Genomic DNA, 17,106 nt, shown 5'->3' with positions numbered 1-17,106 from the left:
AGCAGCTGTAGCCTTATGAAATGTATTTCTTAAATGACAAGACTTGAAAGTTGAAATTACTCCTTGATCCATGGGCTGCAGAATGAATGTTGTATTAGCAGGCATGAAAACAACATTTATCTCCTTGCACATCTCCATCAGAGCTTTTGACTGAGTCGGTGAATTGTCAATAAGCAGTAATATTGTAAAAGGAATTTATATTTCTGAGTAATAGATCTCAATAGTGAACTTGAAAATATTCAGTAAACCTTGTTGTAAATAGATATGTTGTTATCCAGGGTTTGTTCCATTTCTACAGCACAGTCAGAGTTAATTTAGCATTATTCCTAAGAGCCCTAGGATTTTCAGAATGATAAATGAGCATTAGCTTCAACTTAAAGTTACCAGTTGCACTGGTACCTAACAGGAGAGTCAGCCTGTCCTTTGAAGCTTTGAAGTTAGGCACTGACTTCTCTCTAGCTATGCAAGTCCTAGATGGGATTTTCTTCCAATAGCAGGCTGTTTTGTCTACATTGAGAATCTTGTTTAGTGTAGCTGCCTTCATCCATTACCTTAGCAAGATCTTCTAAATAACATCCTGCAGCTTCTACACCAGCACTTGTTGCTTCACCTTGCACTTTTATGTAATGTGGCTTCTTTCTTTAAACCTCATGAACCAATCTCTCTGTTGGCTTCAACCTTTTCTTCTGCAGCTTCCTCACCTTTTTCAGTCTTCATAGAATTAAAGAAATTTAGGGTCTTGTTCTGGATTAGGCTTTGGCTTGAGGGAATGCTGTGGTTGGTTTGATCATCTATTCAGACCTCTAAAATATTTTCCATATCAGCAATAAGGCTGTTTTGCTTTCTTATCGTTTGTATGTTCACTGAAGTAGCACTTTTAATTTGCTTCAAAAATTTTTCTTTTGCATTTACAACCTGGTTAACTATTTGGCACAAGAGGCCTTTCAGCCTATCTCAGCTTTTGACATGGGATCCTCAGTAAGCTTAATCATTCCTAGCTTTTGATTTAAAGTAAGAGAATTGTGACTTTTTCTTTCACTTAGAGACCATTGTAGAATTATTAATTGACCTAATTTCAATATTGTTGTGTCTCAGGGAATAGGAAAGCCCAAGGGATTTTCAGACAGGGGAATGGCCGCTCAGTGGAACAGACAGAACACACACAACATTTGTTGATTAAGTTTGCTGTTGGTGGTCCTGTAGGATGATAATACCATATTTTCACTGTACCTCTTTTATATTTAGATATGTTTAGATACACAAATAGTTACCATTGTGTTCCCTTGGGTCCATCACATAGCCTAGCTGTGTAGTAGGCCATACCATGTAGGTTTGTGTAAGCACACTCTGTGATATTCAGATGATGACAAAATTGCCCGACAATGCCCTTTTTAGAAATGCAATGTATGACTATAAAGGAGAAGCAGAATGGAAAAATTTTGAAAATTTTCAACCTGGCCATGTAAAGAATAAAAAAGCCTATTCAGGAGAGCAAACCAAGTGTGTGACCAAGATACTGTTAAGGAGATTAGTATGGACAGAAAGAATCATCAAGACAATAGGAGAATGACCTCAAAGTCATTTAGAGATCCTTGAGGCTGTCCCTCCTGTTACAGGACCAGAGCTCTAGGAGGACAGGATAGTTTCAAAGGATGATCCTGAGAATCCTCTGTGGGCTCACTACCCAGAGCCTCCTAGATTTCTCCTTCCCACATTTCAGTGCATTGCTCCTCGGCTGCCCTAGCTGTGGCTAAGGCACAGTGGGACCAGGTGTGGCTCAACCCACTACTCTACAAGGTATAAGCCATAAACCTTGGTGGCATTCGTGTGGTGCTAGTTCTTCAGGCATGAGAAATGCAAGAGCTGTGGGGGCATGGTTTCTTTCACCTAGATTTCAAAGGATGTCATAAACAGCCTGGGGTCCCTGATAAAAATTTTTTGCAGGGGTGGAGTAACTACAGAGAGCCCCAACTAGGGCAATGCTAAATGGAAATGTAGGGTCAGAGCTGCCACAGAGAGTTTCCACTACGGCAATGCCTAGTAAAGTTTATTTCTGGGCTCTCTATTCTGTTCTGTTTATCTATGTGTCTATTTTTACACCAGTACCATACTATTTTGATTACTATAGCTTTGTAACATAATTTGAAGTCAGGAAGTATGATCCTCTAGCTTTGTTCTTCCTGTTCAAGATTGTTTTAACTATTCAGGGTCTTTTGTGTTTACAAGTAAATTTTAGGGTTTTTTCTTTTTCAGTGAAAAATGCCATGGGAATTTTGATAGGGATTACACTGAACTTGCAGCTTGCTTCAAAAAAAATGGAAATTCTAGCAATATGATTTTTCTGATTCCATGACCATGGGATATCTTTCCATTTATTTGTGTCTTCCTTATTTCTTTCATCAATGCCTTATAGTTTTCTGTGTACAGATCTTTCATCTCCTTGGTTAAATTTATTCCTAAATATTTTAATTTTTGATGCTATTATAAATGGAATTGTTTTCTAAGTTTCTTTTATGAATAGTTTTTTATTCATGTAAGCTTGTCGTTCATGTAGAGTAACACAGCTGAGTTTTGTATGTTAATTTTGTATCTTGTAACTTTACTAAATTCATTTATTAGTTGTAATAGTTTGTTGGTCAAGTCTTTAGGATTGGCTACGTACAAGATCATGCCATCTGTAAACAGAAACAATTTACCTTTTACCTTTCCAATTTAGATGCATTTTATTTCTTTTTCTTGCCTAACTGCTCTGGCTAGGACTTCCAATACTATACTGAATAGAATTGGCAAGGATGGGTATCCATCCTTGCCTTGTTCCTGATCTTAGAGGTAAAGCTTTCAGTGTTTCACAGTTGGGTATGATGTTAGCTGTGGGCTTATCATATATGACCTCTAGTATGTTGAGGTAAATTGTTTCTATACCTAATAAGTTGAGAGTTTTCATCATAAAGGATGTTGAATTTTGTCAGTGCATTTCTGCTTCTATTGAAATGATCATACAGTTTTTATTTTTATTTTTGTTAATATTGTGTATCACATGTATTGATTTGTGTATGAACTTCTTAAAATTAGATTTTTGCCTCTTTCTCTCTTCTTCTGTTACCATAATTTGTAAATTCATTTGCTTGATAGTATCTCATGGCTTCTTTATGCTTTCTTAATTCTTTTAATTTCTTCTTTTGTTTTTGTTCCTCTAATTGGCTAATTTCAAATAATCTATTTTTGATTTGCTGATTTTTTTCTTCTGCACGATCAAGTCTGTTGTTGAAGCTCTCTACCGATTTTTTTCATTCTGTCATTATATTCCTCAGCTCTAAGATTTTGTTTAGTTCTTTTCTATGTTTTTCATTTCTTTATTACATTTCTCATTTTGTTTATGGATTGTTTCCATGATTGCATTTGTTTGTGTTCTCTTGCATCTCATTGAGCTTTTTTAAGATAATTATTTTGAATCATTTGTCAGGCAATTCATAGATATCCAGTTATGGGGGTTGGTTACTGGAGCTTTATTAGTTTCCTTTGGTGTCATGTTTGCCTGATTCTTCATGATCTGTGTAGCTTTGCATTGGCGTCTGTGCATTTGAAGGAGCAAATACCTTCTCCAGTCTTTATAGATTGATTTCAGCAGGTAAAGACCTCTTGTTAGGTCCATGGGCTGATGGAATCGCCACCAGGATTGCAGTTGAGTGGGGCTGGAGTTGGGCAATGTGACTGCTGCTGGGTCCAGTGTGGGGTCTGCAGTTGGTGGGCCTGTTACCAGAGGCTCAAGTGAGCACGGATCCTCTCTGGTCCTTCAGTGAAATCAACTGTCTCTAAGTTTTTGGTCAGTAGGTCTGGTTCTGGGACAAGGGTCCACTTCAGGGTTCGAAGTTTGGTCTACATCTGGCAGGCCTGTTGCCAGATGCATGGATGGGTGTAGTTCTCTGAGGGTCTCTGCAAGGGTTCCCACTGGTTCACTGGGCAGAAGAGAGGGACTCAAACTGAGTCACAGGACTGCTTCAGGGTCCACACAAAAGCTCAAGGCCTGCCTCCTGGGTCATGGATGAAGGTGCCTCCTCCTGGATCCTTTGGTGGGAAGGACTGCCCTGGGACTGCAGCTGAGTGGTGCTGAAGCTGGGTCACAGGACTGCTTCAAGATCTGCAGCTGGACTTAGGCCAGTGAGTCTGCCTCTAGTGACATAAAGGGGCATGTCTTCTGGTACATCCCTGGGATGGGAGGACTGCAGCCAGATTGGAGCTTAGAGGGCCCAGAGTCAAGTTACAGGGCTCTTTGAAGGTATGCTGTGGAATGTAGGTAAGCAGATGGGCCTCTCAAGGCATGGATGGGCATGTTTCCCAGCAGGTTCCTGTGTGAGCAGGACTTCTCTCAGACCATGGCCAAGAGAGCTTGGAGCTGGGTCCCAAGCTGCTTCAGGATCCACAGCCAGGGCTGTGGTCAGCAGGCCTGTCGCCTGAAGGACAGGTGGGTGTGAGTCCTCCCAGGTCCCTTGGTAGATGGCTCTGGTGGCAGGACCAAAGCCAAATGGGGCTGTAGCTGAGTCCACAATGGAACAGAATGTTTCTGATACTGTCACAGGACCACAGTTGGTGAGCCTACCACCTAGGTGTGAGTCTGCCCTTTCAAAGGAGCCATCTTTGGTCTTAGGCTGTACTTGGGTTTTGCAACCTGGGGTCCACAGCTCCCACAAAGGCCCTTTTGTCCATGGATGGCTACCAAATTCTTGTTGCTCTGGGGAAATATGATCAAGGGACCTCCTATTCCATCACTTTTTCCTCCTTGTTATATCTTAAACAGACACTTAGTGAGGAGCAAATTAAGCAGACTTCTCAAGGCTCTATACCTAGTAAAGAGCAAAGCCAGGACTCAAATCATGGTCTTCTGCTTGCACAGCTGAAATGATCAACCATTATACAGTCTCATCCTTTTAAGTACCTCCAGTGAATTCAGTCTCTTAAGTATGAAACAGCTTAGAGGCATATAGTCTGTCAGCTGAAAGTACCAAGAATGTTTTAGAAATGATCCCTAGTTGAAGGCCACTTCAGTGAATACACTCATCTTACCTAAGAAGGTTTTGTTTTGTTTTGCTCAGGATATTCAGCAGGTAAACATATCTTGGTACACATAGGGACAAACTAGTCAACTATATTAGAGAAGGGAGATTCACTTCCTTTGCACTCTTTCCCTGCTTACTCATTGTATTTTGGATATATTTTCTTTTTTTGCATGCAACCACTACAATTATGATTAAAGGAAAATTCTGTCATATCTTTTGTCAAGACGTGAAGCATTTTCACTGTCTTCTGAGATAACTGAAATCTCAATAGTGAAGCAAATCATTGGTATTTCAATCTTGGTTGTGTTTTCTATGTGGGTCAAAATGGAGACAGTATATCATCTCATTCCATTGATCGAATAAGGAGAGAGGTTTTAGGTACAAATATTAATTCATAAAACAGAGTTGAAAGTGACAACATATTTTGCTGCCCCTGACACTTTGATGTATGTATTTCTTGGCAGCTCAAGATGCCAGGGGCATAAAAATCTAGATAATATAGGTCAAGAAACCCTGGGTTTTCAAACCCACATTTTACATCAAAACTATAAACAAATGAATCTTAAAACTCTGTACTTATTTAAATTATGGATTTATTTTAAAATCTGTGCTTTGCTGCATTATATATTTACAATGTTGAAAAAGATTAGATTTCAATGATCAGGGTGATGTAGCAAAAGCAAAACAATGTTCTTTTTCAGAAAGCATCAATCCATTATTAAATATCTAGATTATTTGATAAGCAAAATTCCTCATTAATATGCAGTAACATATGCAAGGTAGTCTTTTAATCCTGGAGAAGCTTGTTCAGAAGGAAGCACCACAAAATAGAATGCTTATTTTATTTTCAAGCTGGGGTTTTCAATCACCCTGGCAGGATGAGTTTTAATCAGCTTTTGTTGTAACATGAGTAGTAACTTCAATATATGCCACACACACACATCATCTAATATTTTATACCCTACTCACACGAAACACACATGTACACACTATATACTATACACCTGCCACACCACACAGATACATACATACATACCGTATTGCATATATACACTCTACTCTCCACCAAGCACAGAAAAATACACTATACACATGCCACATCATAGCACACACACCATAGCATATGCACACATATCTCTCACATCAAACTCATGTACACAAAATACCATACCGCACACATATACATACTATATGCACATACACCACACAAACACAAGACTTTGCCACATATGCACTACACATACCACACCACACATACATTCCCTTTCATACCAAGCACACATACACATACATCCCACATGATCTGGCCACTGGCTGCCTTCCTGACCTTATTTCCAACTCTCTCTCCCCTTTTCACTGTACTTGAGCTACGCCTTCCTCTTTGCCTTGTCTTGAGCACACCAAACACACTTCTGTCTTAGCCCATTGGCATTTGCAGTTCCCTCTGCCTGAACTTCTCTTTTCCTGGATGTGCACATGGTGTACTCCCTTTTCCTTAGAGATCCTTTCCCTGACCCTCCCCCAATGCAAGATAGCACCCAGATCACTTGCTCTCTGCAACCGTCTGCTGCTCCCCATTACTGTCCTGACTGGCCTTAGCTACCTGTATTCTGAACTCCAACCATAAAATGTAAGTGGTTCTTAGAAATCATCGAATTTAGTCTAACGTCCTCATTTGGCACACAACAGGAGGGAAGCTTCAAAAAGAGAAGTAACTTGTCCAAGGTTACAAAAATCATTCATTCATCCATTCAGCAAATATTTAGTAAGCACCTATTATGTCACTATTCTCAGTACTAGGTATCAGAGGGGTACAAAAAGGGCAAGGACTTTGAACTTATGAAACTTACAGTCTATTCAGGGAGACAGATAATAAACAAATAAATATATAAAATAATGTCAGGTAGTGATTAATGCTTAAAGAAAAAGCAAGGAGGTAAAAGGAGGTAGAAGTAAGAAAGAGCCAAGAATAGTTGAAAAACACTATCCCAAAGGCACAAGGACATACAGTCTATTGGAAATTTTTCAGAAGTTAAAGCATCTGTTTATTTAAGATGGTAAACAAGTGGCAGCCTGGTTTGCAAATACAGAAGGCTTAGCTAGAGGGTCATTTGGACTTGAAAAGGAGGCATGGTTTCTGAGTCTTGGCTCGAGGCAAGGATGGTGTAGACCCCTATATGTTATAATGACATTCACAGTGACAATAATTGCAGTTAAGATAATGGTGAAATACGTACTGGATCCATTCAAGGCATTGTACACAATGAGGCACTACAGAGTTTAGATACTCCTGTTAGTGTCAGGTACTGATAGTGGATAGAGCTAATCTGAGAGCCAGGAACACATAGAATCTTCTAAGAAAATAATTAATAGTCTAAAAACGTGGGCCAGGCTACTGAAAGTTAGGAAGTCAAAAGTGGTCATGCATAAGGCAAGACCAAAATCAGATTACTTGCTTAGTAATGTCCAGTTCTATACTTATTCTGGAAAGGTTGAAGTCTACTACTGCCATCATGAGAAGAGGCCAAGCAATACAAAGGCTAAGAAGGGCAGATCTGATCTGATCTGAGCCAAGAAGCAATGGCTCCTAAGAAAATAACCTACCAGCATCTCAGAAACTCCCTTCGTCTTCTCATGTTTGAGGTTCTACCCAGGAAGCAGGCACCAAATGGAAATAGCTGAGTATGTGTACGTGTGTTTGTATGCATGTGTGTGTAAAAGAGGAAAGAACAGACATGTTTTGGAGGCATTGCTACCTATTGAACAGTATGTCCTGTTTACCATGTCTGGTACAATTATCCCAACTCATCATCTTTTTAAGGAAAATATTTTAAGGAACAGTAATGTGAGTTTCTATGCTATGTGAAACTCCAGAATGAGTGCCTCTTCTCAGATAATTCGAACTGTTCATAGGCAATTTCAAAAATATTGACCATTTGCACTTAACTAATGTCCTTTTCAATGACAAGAAGTTATTCTGAATAAAGTTTCAAATCCCTAAAATGGCTCACACCTCTTAGCTTCAATGTAAACATCTCTGGAAGTGATGTAGATTTTGAGACTACCTAAGCCTTGTAAACTTTAAGTATTTAAATTATATCTTTTTTGTTTGTTTTTTGTTTTCTGGGTTTGTTTCTTTTTTTTTTTTAGACAGGGCCTCACTCACCCTGTCACCCAGGCTGGAGTGCAGTGGCATGATTTCAGCTCAATGCAGCCTCAACCTCCAGGCTCAAGTGATCCTCCCACCTCAGCTTCCCAAGTAGCTGGGACTACAGGAGTACACCACCGTGCCCAGCTAATTTTTGTGTTTGTCGTAGAGATGGGGTTTTGCCATGTTGCCCAGGCTGAACTGATTCCTTTTTTGAAAGACAGAATAGCTTTCCCTAAATGTTTAGAAATTAGGATAAAAACATCTTAGAAAAACGTATACAAGAATCTAATAGCATTCTTTTAGGTCTTACGTTATATAGCTTAAATATTTTGTCTCCAATAACAGATAAATTATTTTTGCAGAGGATTGCCTTGGATTTGTTGATGATTCCGCTCTAATCACACCCATATTTGAAAACATATTTTGGACATGATCAAATAAGAAGCTAGCATGTTTAATCAAAATATGCCATTAATTGTTTAAATGTGAAGGAAATAAAAAATGAAATTAAGACTTTGTTTATATTCGTATCATGGGAAATTTTCAAAATAGATTTTGTAATCAGTACCAGAACCTTTCACAACTTGGAGAATGGCAATAAGACATTGCTGAAAGTAGTCTACAGATCTGTTACTTCCCAACAATTACAGTAATCGAGAGTGTTGCATAGTTTGCAAAATACTTCATGAGTTCTTTTAATTAGCAAAACAAGGTATTGGCTAGGAATAAAAGTTATTATTATTTTCATTTTATAGATGAGAAAACAGAACCACAGAAACTTGAGGGAGTTACCCAAGGTTACGTGGCAAAGGAGTGACGGTGGCACATCTAGAATCCAAGTCCACTGACTCTCATCATAATGGCCTTTTTATATCGTGCTTCTCTTGAACTATGACTTGTCTTCTAGTGTATGTAGATATCGTTTATACTTAAATATTTGCCTAATACTATCTCATAATGATGCTGATTATTAAAATGGAAAGTAAAGTTTGTCAACAGCGTCACTTAAAATTGGGAAGATTAAGGAGTATGAAAGACACTGAAGAACTACGTTCAAAGAGTCATCTTTTAAAGTTCTGGTGTGCAAGTTTTGTGCAGTGCATAAAGGCATGAATATTTGGTTTATTTCCCCGCTAAGATCACTCAAATTTCCCTTGGGTACATCACACTGCCTTCTTATTATTCACTTATCCTTTAAGGTAGGTGACAATTTGGCTTTTGTTATCACCTATATCTCATTTTAAAGTGAAATCAGGCTGAAATTCTTTGCATAAGGAGGGCTTAAGAAGTCTATCTGTTAAGATAAAGGGAAGAAAATAATTTATTTCAATCATTAGAAACTTTTGACAGGTGGACAGGCTAATTTTCTTGATTTACAAAGAGCTCATTCAAATGAATTGAAACGTGAGCAAATCAATAGAAAAATGGGCAAAAGATAGGATCATGCATCTTACAGAGCAAAAGTACAAATGGGCAAGAAATATGTGAAAGATGATTATAATAAAGGAAATGAATACCAAAACATGATATATCTATCAAACTGGCCAAAAAAAAAAAAAAAAAAAGAAAAAGAAAGAAATTGAATGGTGAGTACTGGTGAAAGTATGGAGGAAAAAAGGCTCCTGTACCCTTCTGGTGGAAATGCAACTTTGAATGCTCTCCTGGAGAGTAACTTGTTCTTATCCACAAAAATCTTTTTTTTTTTTTTTGGAGAACCATCCCAGCAACCCAACCACAGCTGGTTTTCCCTGGATAACATGAACCACACTGTCCAAACCCTCTTCACTCCCGCTAACACAGGCCACCCCACCAACTATGAGATGCTCAAGGAGAAGCATGAGGTGGGTGTGCTGGGGGCACTCCACAACCCTGTGCCTCCAGCGTTCACCATGATCCACATCTGCAGTGAGACCTCCGTGCCCGACCATGTCGTCTGGTCCCTATTCAACACCCTCTTCATGAATTCCTGCTGCCTGGACTTCATAGCATTTACCTACTCTGTGAAGTCTAGGACAGGAAGTCTATGGACAGGAAGATGGTTGGCGACCCGTCTGGGGCCCAGGCCTGTGTCTCCACTGCCAAGTGCCTGAACGTCTGGGCCCTGGCTCTGGGCATCCTCCTGACCATTCTGCTCATCATCATCTCAGTGCTGATCTTCCAAGTCTCTCGATAGAACAGGAGACAGCATCCAGACCAGGAGCTCTGCCCACAACCTGTCTCCCATGCACTCCGCCTTCCATTCCTTGCCCCGCCCCCAGAGCTGAGTCCTGTATCAACCCTTTATCCTCACACACTTTTCTACAATGTCATTCAACAAAGTGCACATGTTCGTGGTGCAAAAATAAATAAATAAATAAAAATAAAAAAATTAACTTTCTTTAACATACTAGCTGGTACTTTGAATAAAAATCTTAATTGCATATATCCTTTGAAGGAGCAAACCCATTGTATGAAATTTGCTATAGGAATATAGTGATGGAAGTTCACCTAGATCTATGGACATGGACACCAAACTCATTAATTAAAGCATTATTTGTAATGGCAACAAAGTAAATGACCAATTCCTATCAGTAGGGATTGGTGAAATAAAGTTAAATCCATCGGTGCAAATACTGGTTCCTAAAAGATACTGTAATATATGTATATGAAATGATTCTCAATATTTGGTAATAAGTTAAAAAATGAGTGAAGAGGTGTATATAGTGTGAGCTCTGTTCTATGGATTAGGAAAGAAGAAAAATAGTTTGAAAATATATATGAAAACATGTATATGCATGTATGTATCTTTTTGAGATAGAGTCTCACTCTGTCACCAGGCTGGAGTGCAGTGGCACAATCTCAGCTCACTGAAAGCTCTGTCTCCTGGGTTCAAGCAATTCTCCTGCCTCAGCTTCCCGAGTAGCTGGGACTACAGGCGCCCGTCACCACACCTGGCTAATTTTTGTATTTTTAGTAGAGATGGGATTTCACCTTGTTGGCCAGGATGGTCTTGATCTGTTGACCTCGTGATCTGCCCGCCTCAGCCTCCCAAAGTGCTGGGATTACAGGCATAAGCCACCGCACCAGACCTAAGACTTTGTTAAATACAATTTTCTTTGAGGTGAAAGATTAGATGGGAAGGGGTCAATTCAGGTGGGGAGAGGTAGCTTGAATTTCTGTTTTGTATGTTTTTGCCCTGTTTAAAGTTAATATTTTCTAGCCAGATACATGTATTTTGTGTTTGTTTGTTTTAAATATTAATAAGGGATATCTTCTCTATATTTCACTGAATTGAAGAAAAATAATTGAAGGAAGAAAGGAAGGAAGGACAAAAGGAAGAAAAGAAGAAAGGAAAAAGTTTCATGTTGATAAGGGAAAACAAACACACAATTATATCTACAAAGTAAATTTTGAAATCTCCTGTACTAATTTCATAAAGGCCTTGCACTTTCCAAATCTCCTTTTCATTCTCTGAGTGTGACACAAAATGCCCACGATGTCATGGAATGTATCCTTGGGCATCTGAAGATGCTGTCACATCTGGATTGATTATTCACATCATAATACAGTCAGGGACTGTCTTAGTTCTTTCGGGCCACTTTAACAAAGTGCCATAGACTGGGTGGCTTATAAACAACAGAAATTCATTTATCACAGTTCCAGAAGCCCAAAATCAGACACCAGCATTGCTGGGTTCTAGTGAGGGTTTTCTTCTAGGTTGCAACCTGCCATCTTCTCATATCCTCACATGGCAGAAAGAGAGGGAGAGAGCTCCCTGGAATCTCCTTTATAAGGGCAGTAATCCCATTCATGAGGCTAGAGCCTAAATCACCTCCTAAAGGTTCCACTTCATAATACCATCATATCAGGGGTTAGGATTTCAATATATAAACTTTTTAGGGGACAGAAACATTCAGTCCATAACAAGGACCTTGGTTGCTGGAAACAGTATCTTAAAAGTCACTGCTAGGATTCCCTTCTTTCCCTTGCCCTGACAAGTAATATATCTGGGTATAATTTTTGCTCATACTGCGATATTAAACACAGTTTGAGCTGTAGCTTATTTAATACGCACCAGGATTTTATTAGTGCAAACTCTGAACAGGTTTCAGTGAGTATGAGATTATCAGGCCTGAACCCACATCTCACACAGTCATTCTTTCAAGTCTCACAGGCATGATGTACCCATCATCCCTACCTTGCTCCACTCCTATAATTAAACCTAAATCATTATTGCTGAACTGAACATTACATGCCTACTTTTGGTCCAAACATGTATCTATTTTATTTCTGTTTTTTCAGGGCTCTGTACAAGGGATGCCACATCAGAGGATCCATCACATCAAATCCTTCTAGGATAGGGACAGAATTATCTTTAGTCTCTGAGTACAATCCCTATCACAGAAATCATGGACCTTGAAATACTTGGAAAATGTGTTTGAAGACATCATGTTCCCTCTTTTAATTTAGCTTATCAAGGGTTGAATTCTAAATTTTTTTGTGCAGATTTACCAATATATGAAAATAAAGAGTCAGGAAATAATGTTTGTTTTCATAATTTAAATTAACTTTCCATTATTTTATGGAACTACATGTAAAGAAAATACAGTCCCCTTTGTAAGAAACAGGGGAAAATTATCTTATATATTGTATTTTCTTTACATATGAAAAACATTAAGCATATTAAAGTAGAATAGTATATTGAACTATGTATCAGTGTTATGAGATCACCATATCAACATTTCCCCCCTTGAATGTACTGTATTTTGAATGATAATCTTTAACAAAAAGACTCTTAACTTTCAAAAATTCCACAGACATTGGCTAGATATTTGTACCAGTTAGATTTTGGTTCTCCTTTCATAGCGATGCCGATATTTGGGGGACATTACTCTCCCGCCTCAGAAGCTCATGGCTTAGGTTTTACTGCAGTACCAGTGCTGCACTTGGGCTGAGTCACATATATAGTGTCCCTCCAGTCTTCCTTCTAACTGACAACACAGGTTCTGCGGCAGTTGGGTAGGGTTGTGTTTAGTTAGGGTTGTCTGGAAATTGACTTACACATAGTACAATGGCTAAACTGACTTCATTGTCAGATGGAGCCAATACCTCAGCCTGATGACTTCAAATAAACCATCCTGGGTGAGATGGATTGCTTTCCTGATAATGTAAAGACTGCATTCAAACTTTCAATTATAAACCCAAGTGCAAGCCGTTTAATTCCCCATAGTATTGGGCCATTTACACAGGGGTATTTGTTGCAGAGGAAAAAATTCTATTAGAACCTTACTTTTAATTTGGATATACTAGATCAAAGCTCCAGATTGCCAAGCTTAAGTACACATGGAAATAAAAATTAATCAATATAATGTATTTGTTACTTTTCCCCATAACTATGTTTATGTACACCCACTTCAGTAAATCAAAGCTCCATCTCAACTGACTTGTTTAGAAGAAGCTCACATGCAAATGAGAGAGTTCACAAAAGGGGAGAGGTAATTTACTATGTATTAATATGACTACTGGCAGCCAGTTAGTGTTTTTTTAAAAAACAAAAAGCACTGGGAAAATCACAATGTTTCCACTCGATGCTAATGACTTTCCATGCAAAGTTCATTACTGGCCAGGACATCTGCCTTTCACTCCAACTTCCCTATTTTTTATGTAAGTATAACTAAATAGAAGTAAAACATAGGCTGGGCGCGATGGCTTACGCCTGTAATCCCAGCACTTTGGGAGGTGGAGGTGGGCGGATCATGAGGTCAGGAGATCGAGACCATCCTGGCCAACATGGTGAAACCCCATCTCTACTAAAAATACAAAAATTAGCTGGATGTGGTGGCGCATGCCTGTAATCCCAGCTACTTGGGAGGCTGAGGCAGGGGAATTGCTTGAACCAGGGAGTCGAAGGCTGCAGTGAGACGAGATTGCACCACTGAACTACAGCCTGGTGGCAGAGTGAGACTCCTTCTCAAAAAAAAAAAAAAAAAAAGAAGTAAAACATGACAATAGTGTCAGCACAATCAGGATGCAGGATAAAACTGGAAATGATCCATGGAGAAAACCTTTTCCTACACATGTTGCTCCCTCCAACCTTTCTCCCCTTTCCATTTTGTGCTCTGTAATGTCAACAGTGAGAATTATCTGGAGCAATTCCTGCCACTACTGATGAAGGACAATGGTGTACATACCTGGATGCTCTGCCAGATGAGGAGCTGCAACTTTTTACACATTTACCCTAACAAGTTTTCTATGAAAATAGAATGAATTGAATAATTTTCTGCTTAAGCCATAGATACACTGAGTTTCTTAGAGGAGGCAAAGGTTCTTGCATTGATTAAGGAGGGCGTTTTGGGGGCATTCTGAGGTCAAGGATTGGAGTGGGCAGGTGAAGTATCTTTCCTCAGCCTAAGGAGTGGAATGCCTAGGAGTTTCAGATACTTTTATTTGCTATGCCAGCAAGTGACAATGGCTTGACATTTTTATTGGATGAATCACCTTTTAAGTAAGTGATAGATATTAGAATGCCTCAAGTCATAGAATAAGGATATGTTTTCTCAATTATAAAAGTAACTCAAATTCATAAATATGATCGAGATATCTTCAGTTTTTAAAAACTGTTTTTGGCGGATGACTGAACATACTGAATATGATTATTATATTAAAATACAAGTATGCACTGACTTAACATTTAAGTAATGTATGTAATTGCTTGACACATCTCAATCATCTTCGTTAATTGTAAATAGCTGATTAATATGACTTTTACTCTGATGTGACAATAATAATCTGTATCTGTAAACAAAACCAAACATAACAGCACTAATAACATGTATCTTAACCCTTAAGAATATATAATCTGATCATTGCTATAAAAATGTTCATCCTACTGACCACACACATCTTTTCTTTTTTTTTCTTTAATGCTAAAGTTAATTGTTCTGATAAAGACATGAAATTTTTCTGTTTTATTTTCTAGAGGCAGGATCTCACTTTGTTATCCAGGTTGGAGTGGGGTAGCATAATCATAGCTCACTGCAGCCTTGAATTCCTGAGCTCAAGCAATCCTCCTGCCTTAGCCTCCTAAGTAGCTGGGACTACAGATGTGCACCAACACATCTGGCTAATTGCAAAATTATTTTATTTTATTTTTGTAGAGATGGGATTTCACTATGTTGCCTGGGCTGGTCTCAAACTCCTAAACTTAAGTGATCCTGTTACTTTGGCCTCTCAAAGTGGTGGGATTACAGGTGTGAGCCACCACATTTAGCCTCAAACATATAGTGACAATCATAATTAAACAATTTTCATTGATAACATCCAAGACACAAAAACAATTGTGATTAAGAATATAATGTTGTGAAATAACCAATTTCAATTTTCCTATCTACCCTACGCTTTTTTTTTGTTTTACAAAAAATTGGGTAAAGTATATTAAGTGACCTTTTATTTCATTGTGTGTATTAACTCCTAACCTTTTAAAATAAAGCCTTACCACTTAAAAAAATTAGCCCAACAAAAGTTTTTTGTGTTCCTACAACTCAATGGCTCTCAAACTACTTTTGAACAGTAGAATGTTAACTTCAAGTGAAATTTTATTTTTTAAAAACCCATATATAAAAGTGAATAATATGAAAGTGCTCTGGATGAAAAGGGAACAAGGAAGTCAGAGTCTTACCTACTAAGTGTCTTCTTTGGGCAGAACTCAAGACGTTTTGCCAAGCACAGTTTGAAAACCATTGCTTTTGCTCATTATAAGAAAATTTTTCTTCATCTGAAGCCATGCAAGTCCAATCAGTGTGTACACTACACTGTTGATGGTTGTAATGGACAGGTGCCTACTAGGCACACCACTCCCCACTGGGGTCCCTCGGAGTTCCTGCCAGATGCATGGTCTCATCTCCATCCTTTGTACCTTGTGATTCCACCACTATAGTCACAGGTGATTGGACTAGGAATGGGCATCTGATCTCAGGAGCTCTCTTTAGACTGCCCAGTGGTATTTATATAACCTGGCATGAGAATCCCACCCAAGGGGGCATGCCACTCTTTTTTTTCTTTAAAAATTTTTTTTTTAATTGGCTAGGACTAGGATAGGAGGGGCAAGCCATTCTGAAGGGTTGACCTATTACTCTCTGCAGGTAATATTTTTAAAATTTTATTATTTTATTTTATTTTGAGACAGGGTCTCGCTCTGCCACCCAGGCTGGAGTACAGTGGTGTGATTATGGCTCACTGCAACCTCTGCCTCCTGAGCTCAAGCAATCCTCCTACCTCAGCCTCTTAAGTAGCTGGAACCACAGGTAGCTAAGACCACAGGTGCAAGCCACCACACCTGGCTAATTTTTGTATTTTTCATGGAGACAGGGTTTCACCATGTTGCCCAGATTGATCTCAAACTCCTGAGCTCAAGAGGTCCACCTGCCTCAGCCTCCCAAAGTGTTGGGATTACAGGTGTTAGCCACTGTGCCCTCCCTTAAGGGAATTTTAACTTGAGATGTACAGATAGGAATATGGCAGGGAAATAGATGTACCAAAGGAAGGCAGAAAGCAGAAGGGTGGTAGGCAAAGAGAATTAGAATTAGTTTGTTAAGGCAGGAACAATGAAAGGAAAGAAGAGAGCAGCTGAGTTTTAATGATAGCAGAGATGGAGAAAGGAGCCGTGGATGCCAGCTTCCCAGTTTCTTTGCCAGACCACCCAGGACTATTTGAAGGAAATTCAGAGATGGCTTTCTGCACTTCCTCACTTTCCCAAGTGTCCTTATAAAAGCCTCTACCTTGCTAAACATTCCCTGTTGTTTTCTATGCAGAAAAGCGTCACTAACCCCATCGCATGGTTTGTCTAATTTTCCAAACATATAATTCAACTCAGAAGATATCATGTAAAGCCAGCTTTGAACATCAGATTTGTCTATATCTCAA

At 38.9% G+C, this 17,106-nt stretch overlaps 1 protein-coding gene and 1 pseudogene across 7 annotated transcripts in view; one reads left to right on the top strand and one right to left on the bottom strand.

The window, feature by feature from the left end:
• Positions 1-17,106, bottom strand: part of PCED1B (PC-esterase domain containing 1B) — a 154,299-nt gene that overhangs the window by 87,845 nt on the left and 49,348 nt on the right. The window lies entirely within an intron of this gene.
• Positions 9,792-10,452, top strand: LOC129010076 (interferon-induced transmembrane protein 3-like; annotated as a pseudogene).

This window comes from Pongo pygmaeus, chromosome 10 (genome assembly GCF_028885625.2).
Source record: "Pongo pygmaeus isolate AG05252 chromosome 10, NHGRI_mPonPyg2-v2.0_pri, whole genome shotgun sequence".
In the NCBI taxonomy this organism is placed as follows: Eukaryota; Metazoa; Chordata; class Mammalia; order Primates; family Hominidae; genus Pongo; species Pongo pygmaeus.
This window is presented reverse-complemented; position numbering and strand designations above follow the sequence as displayed.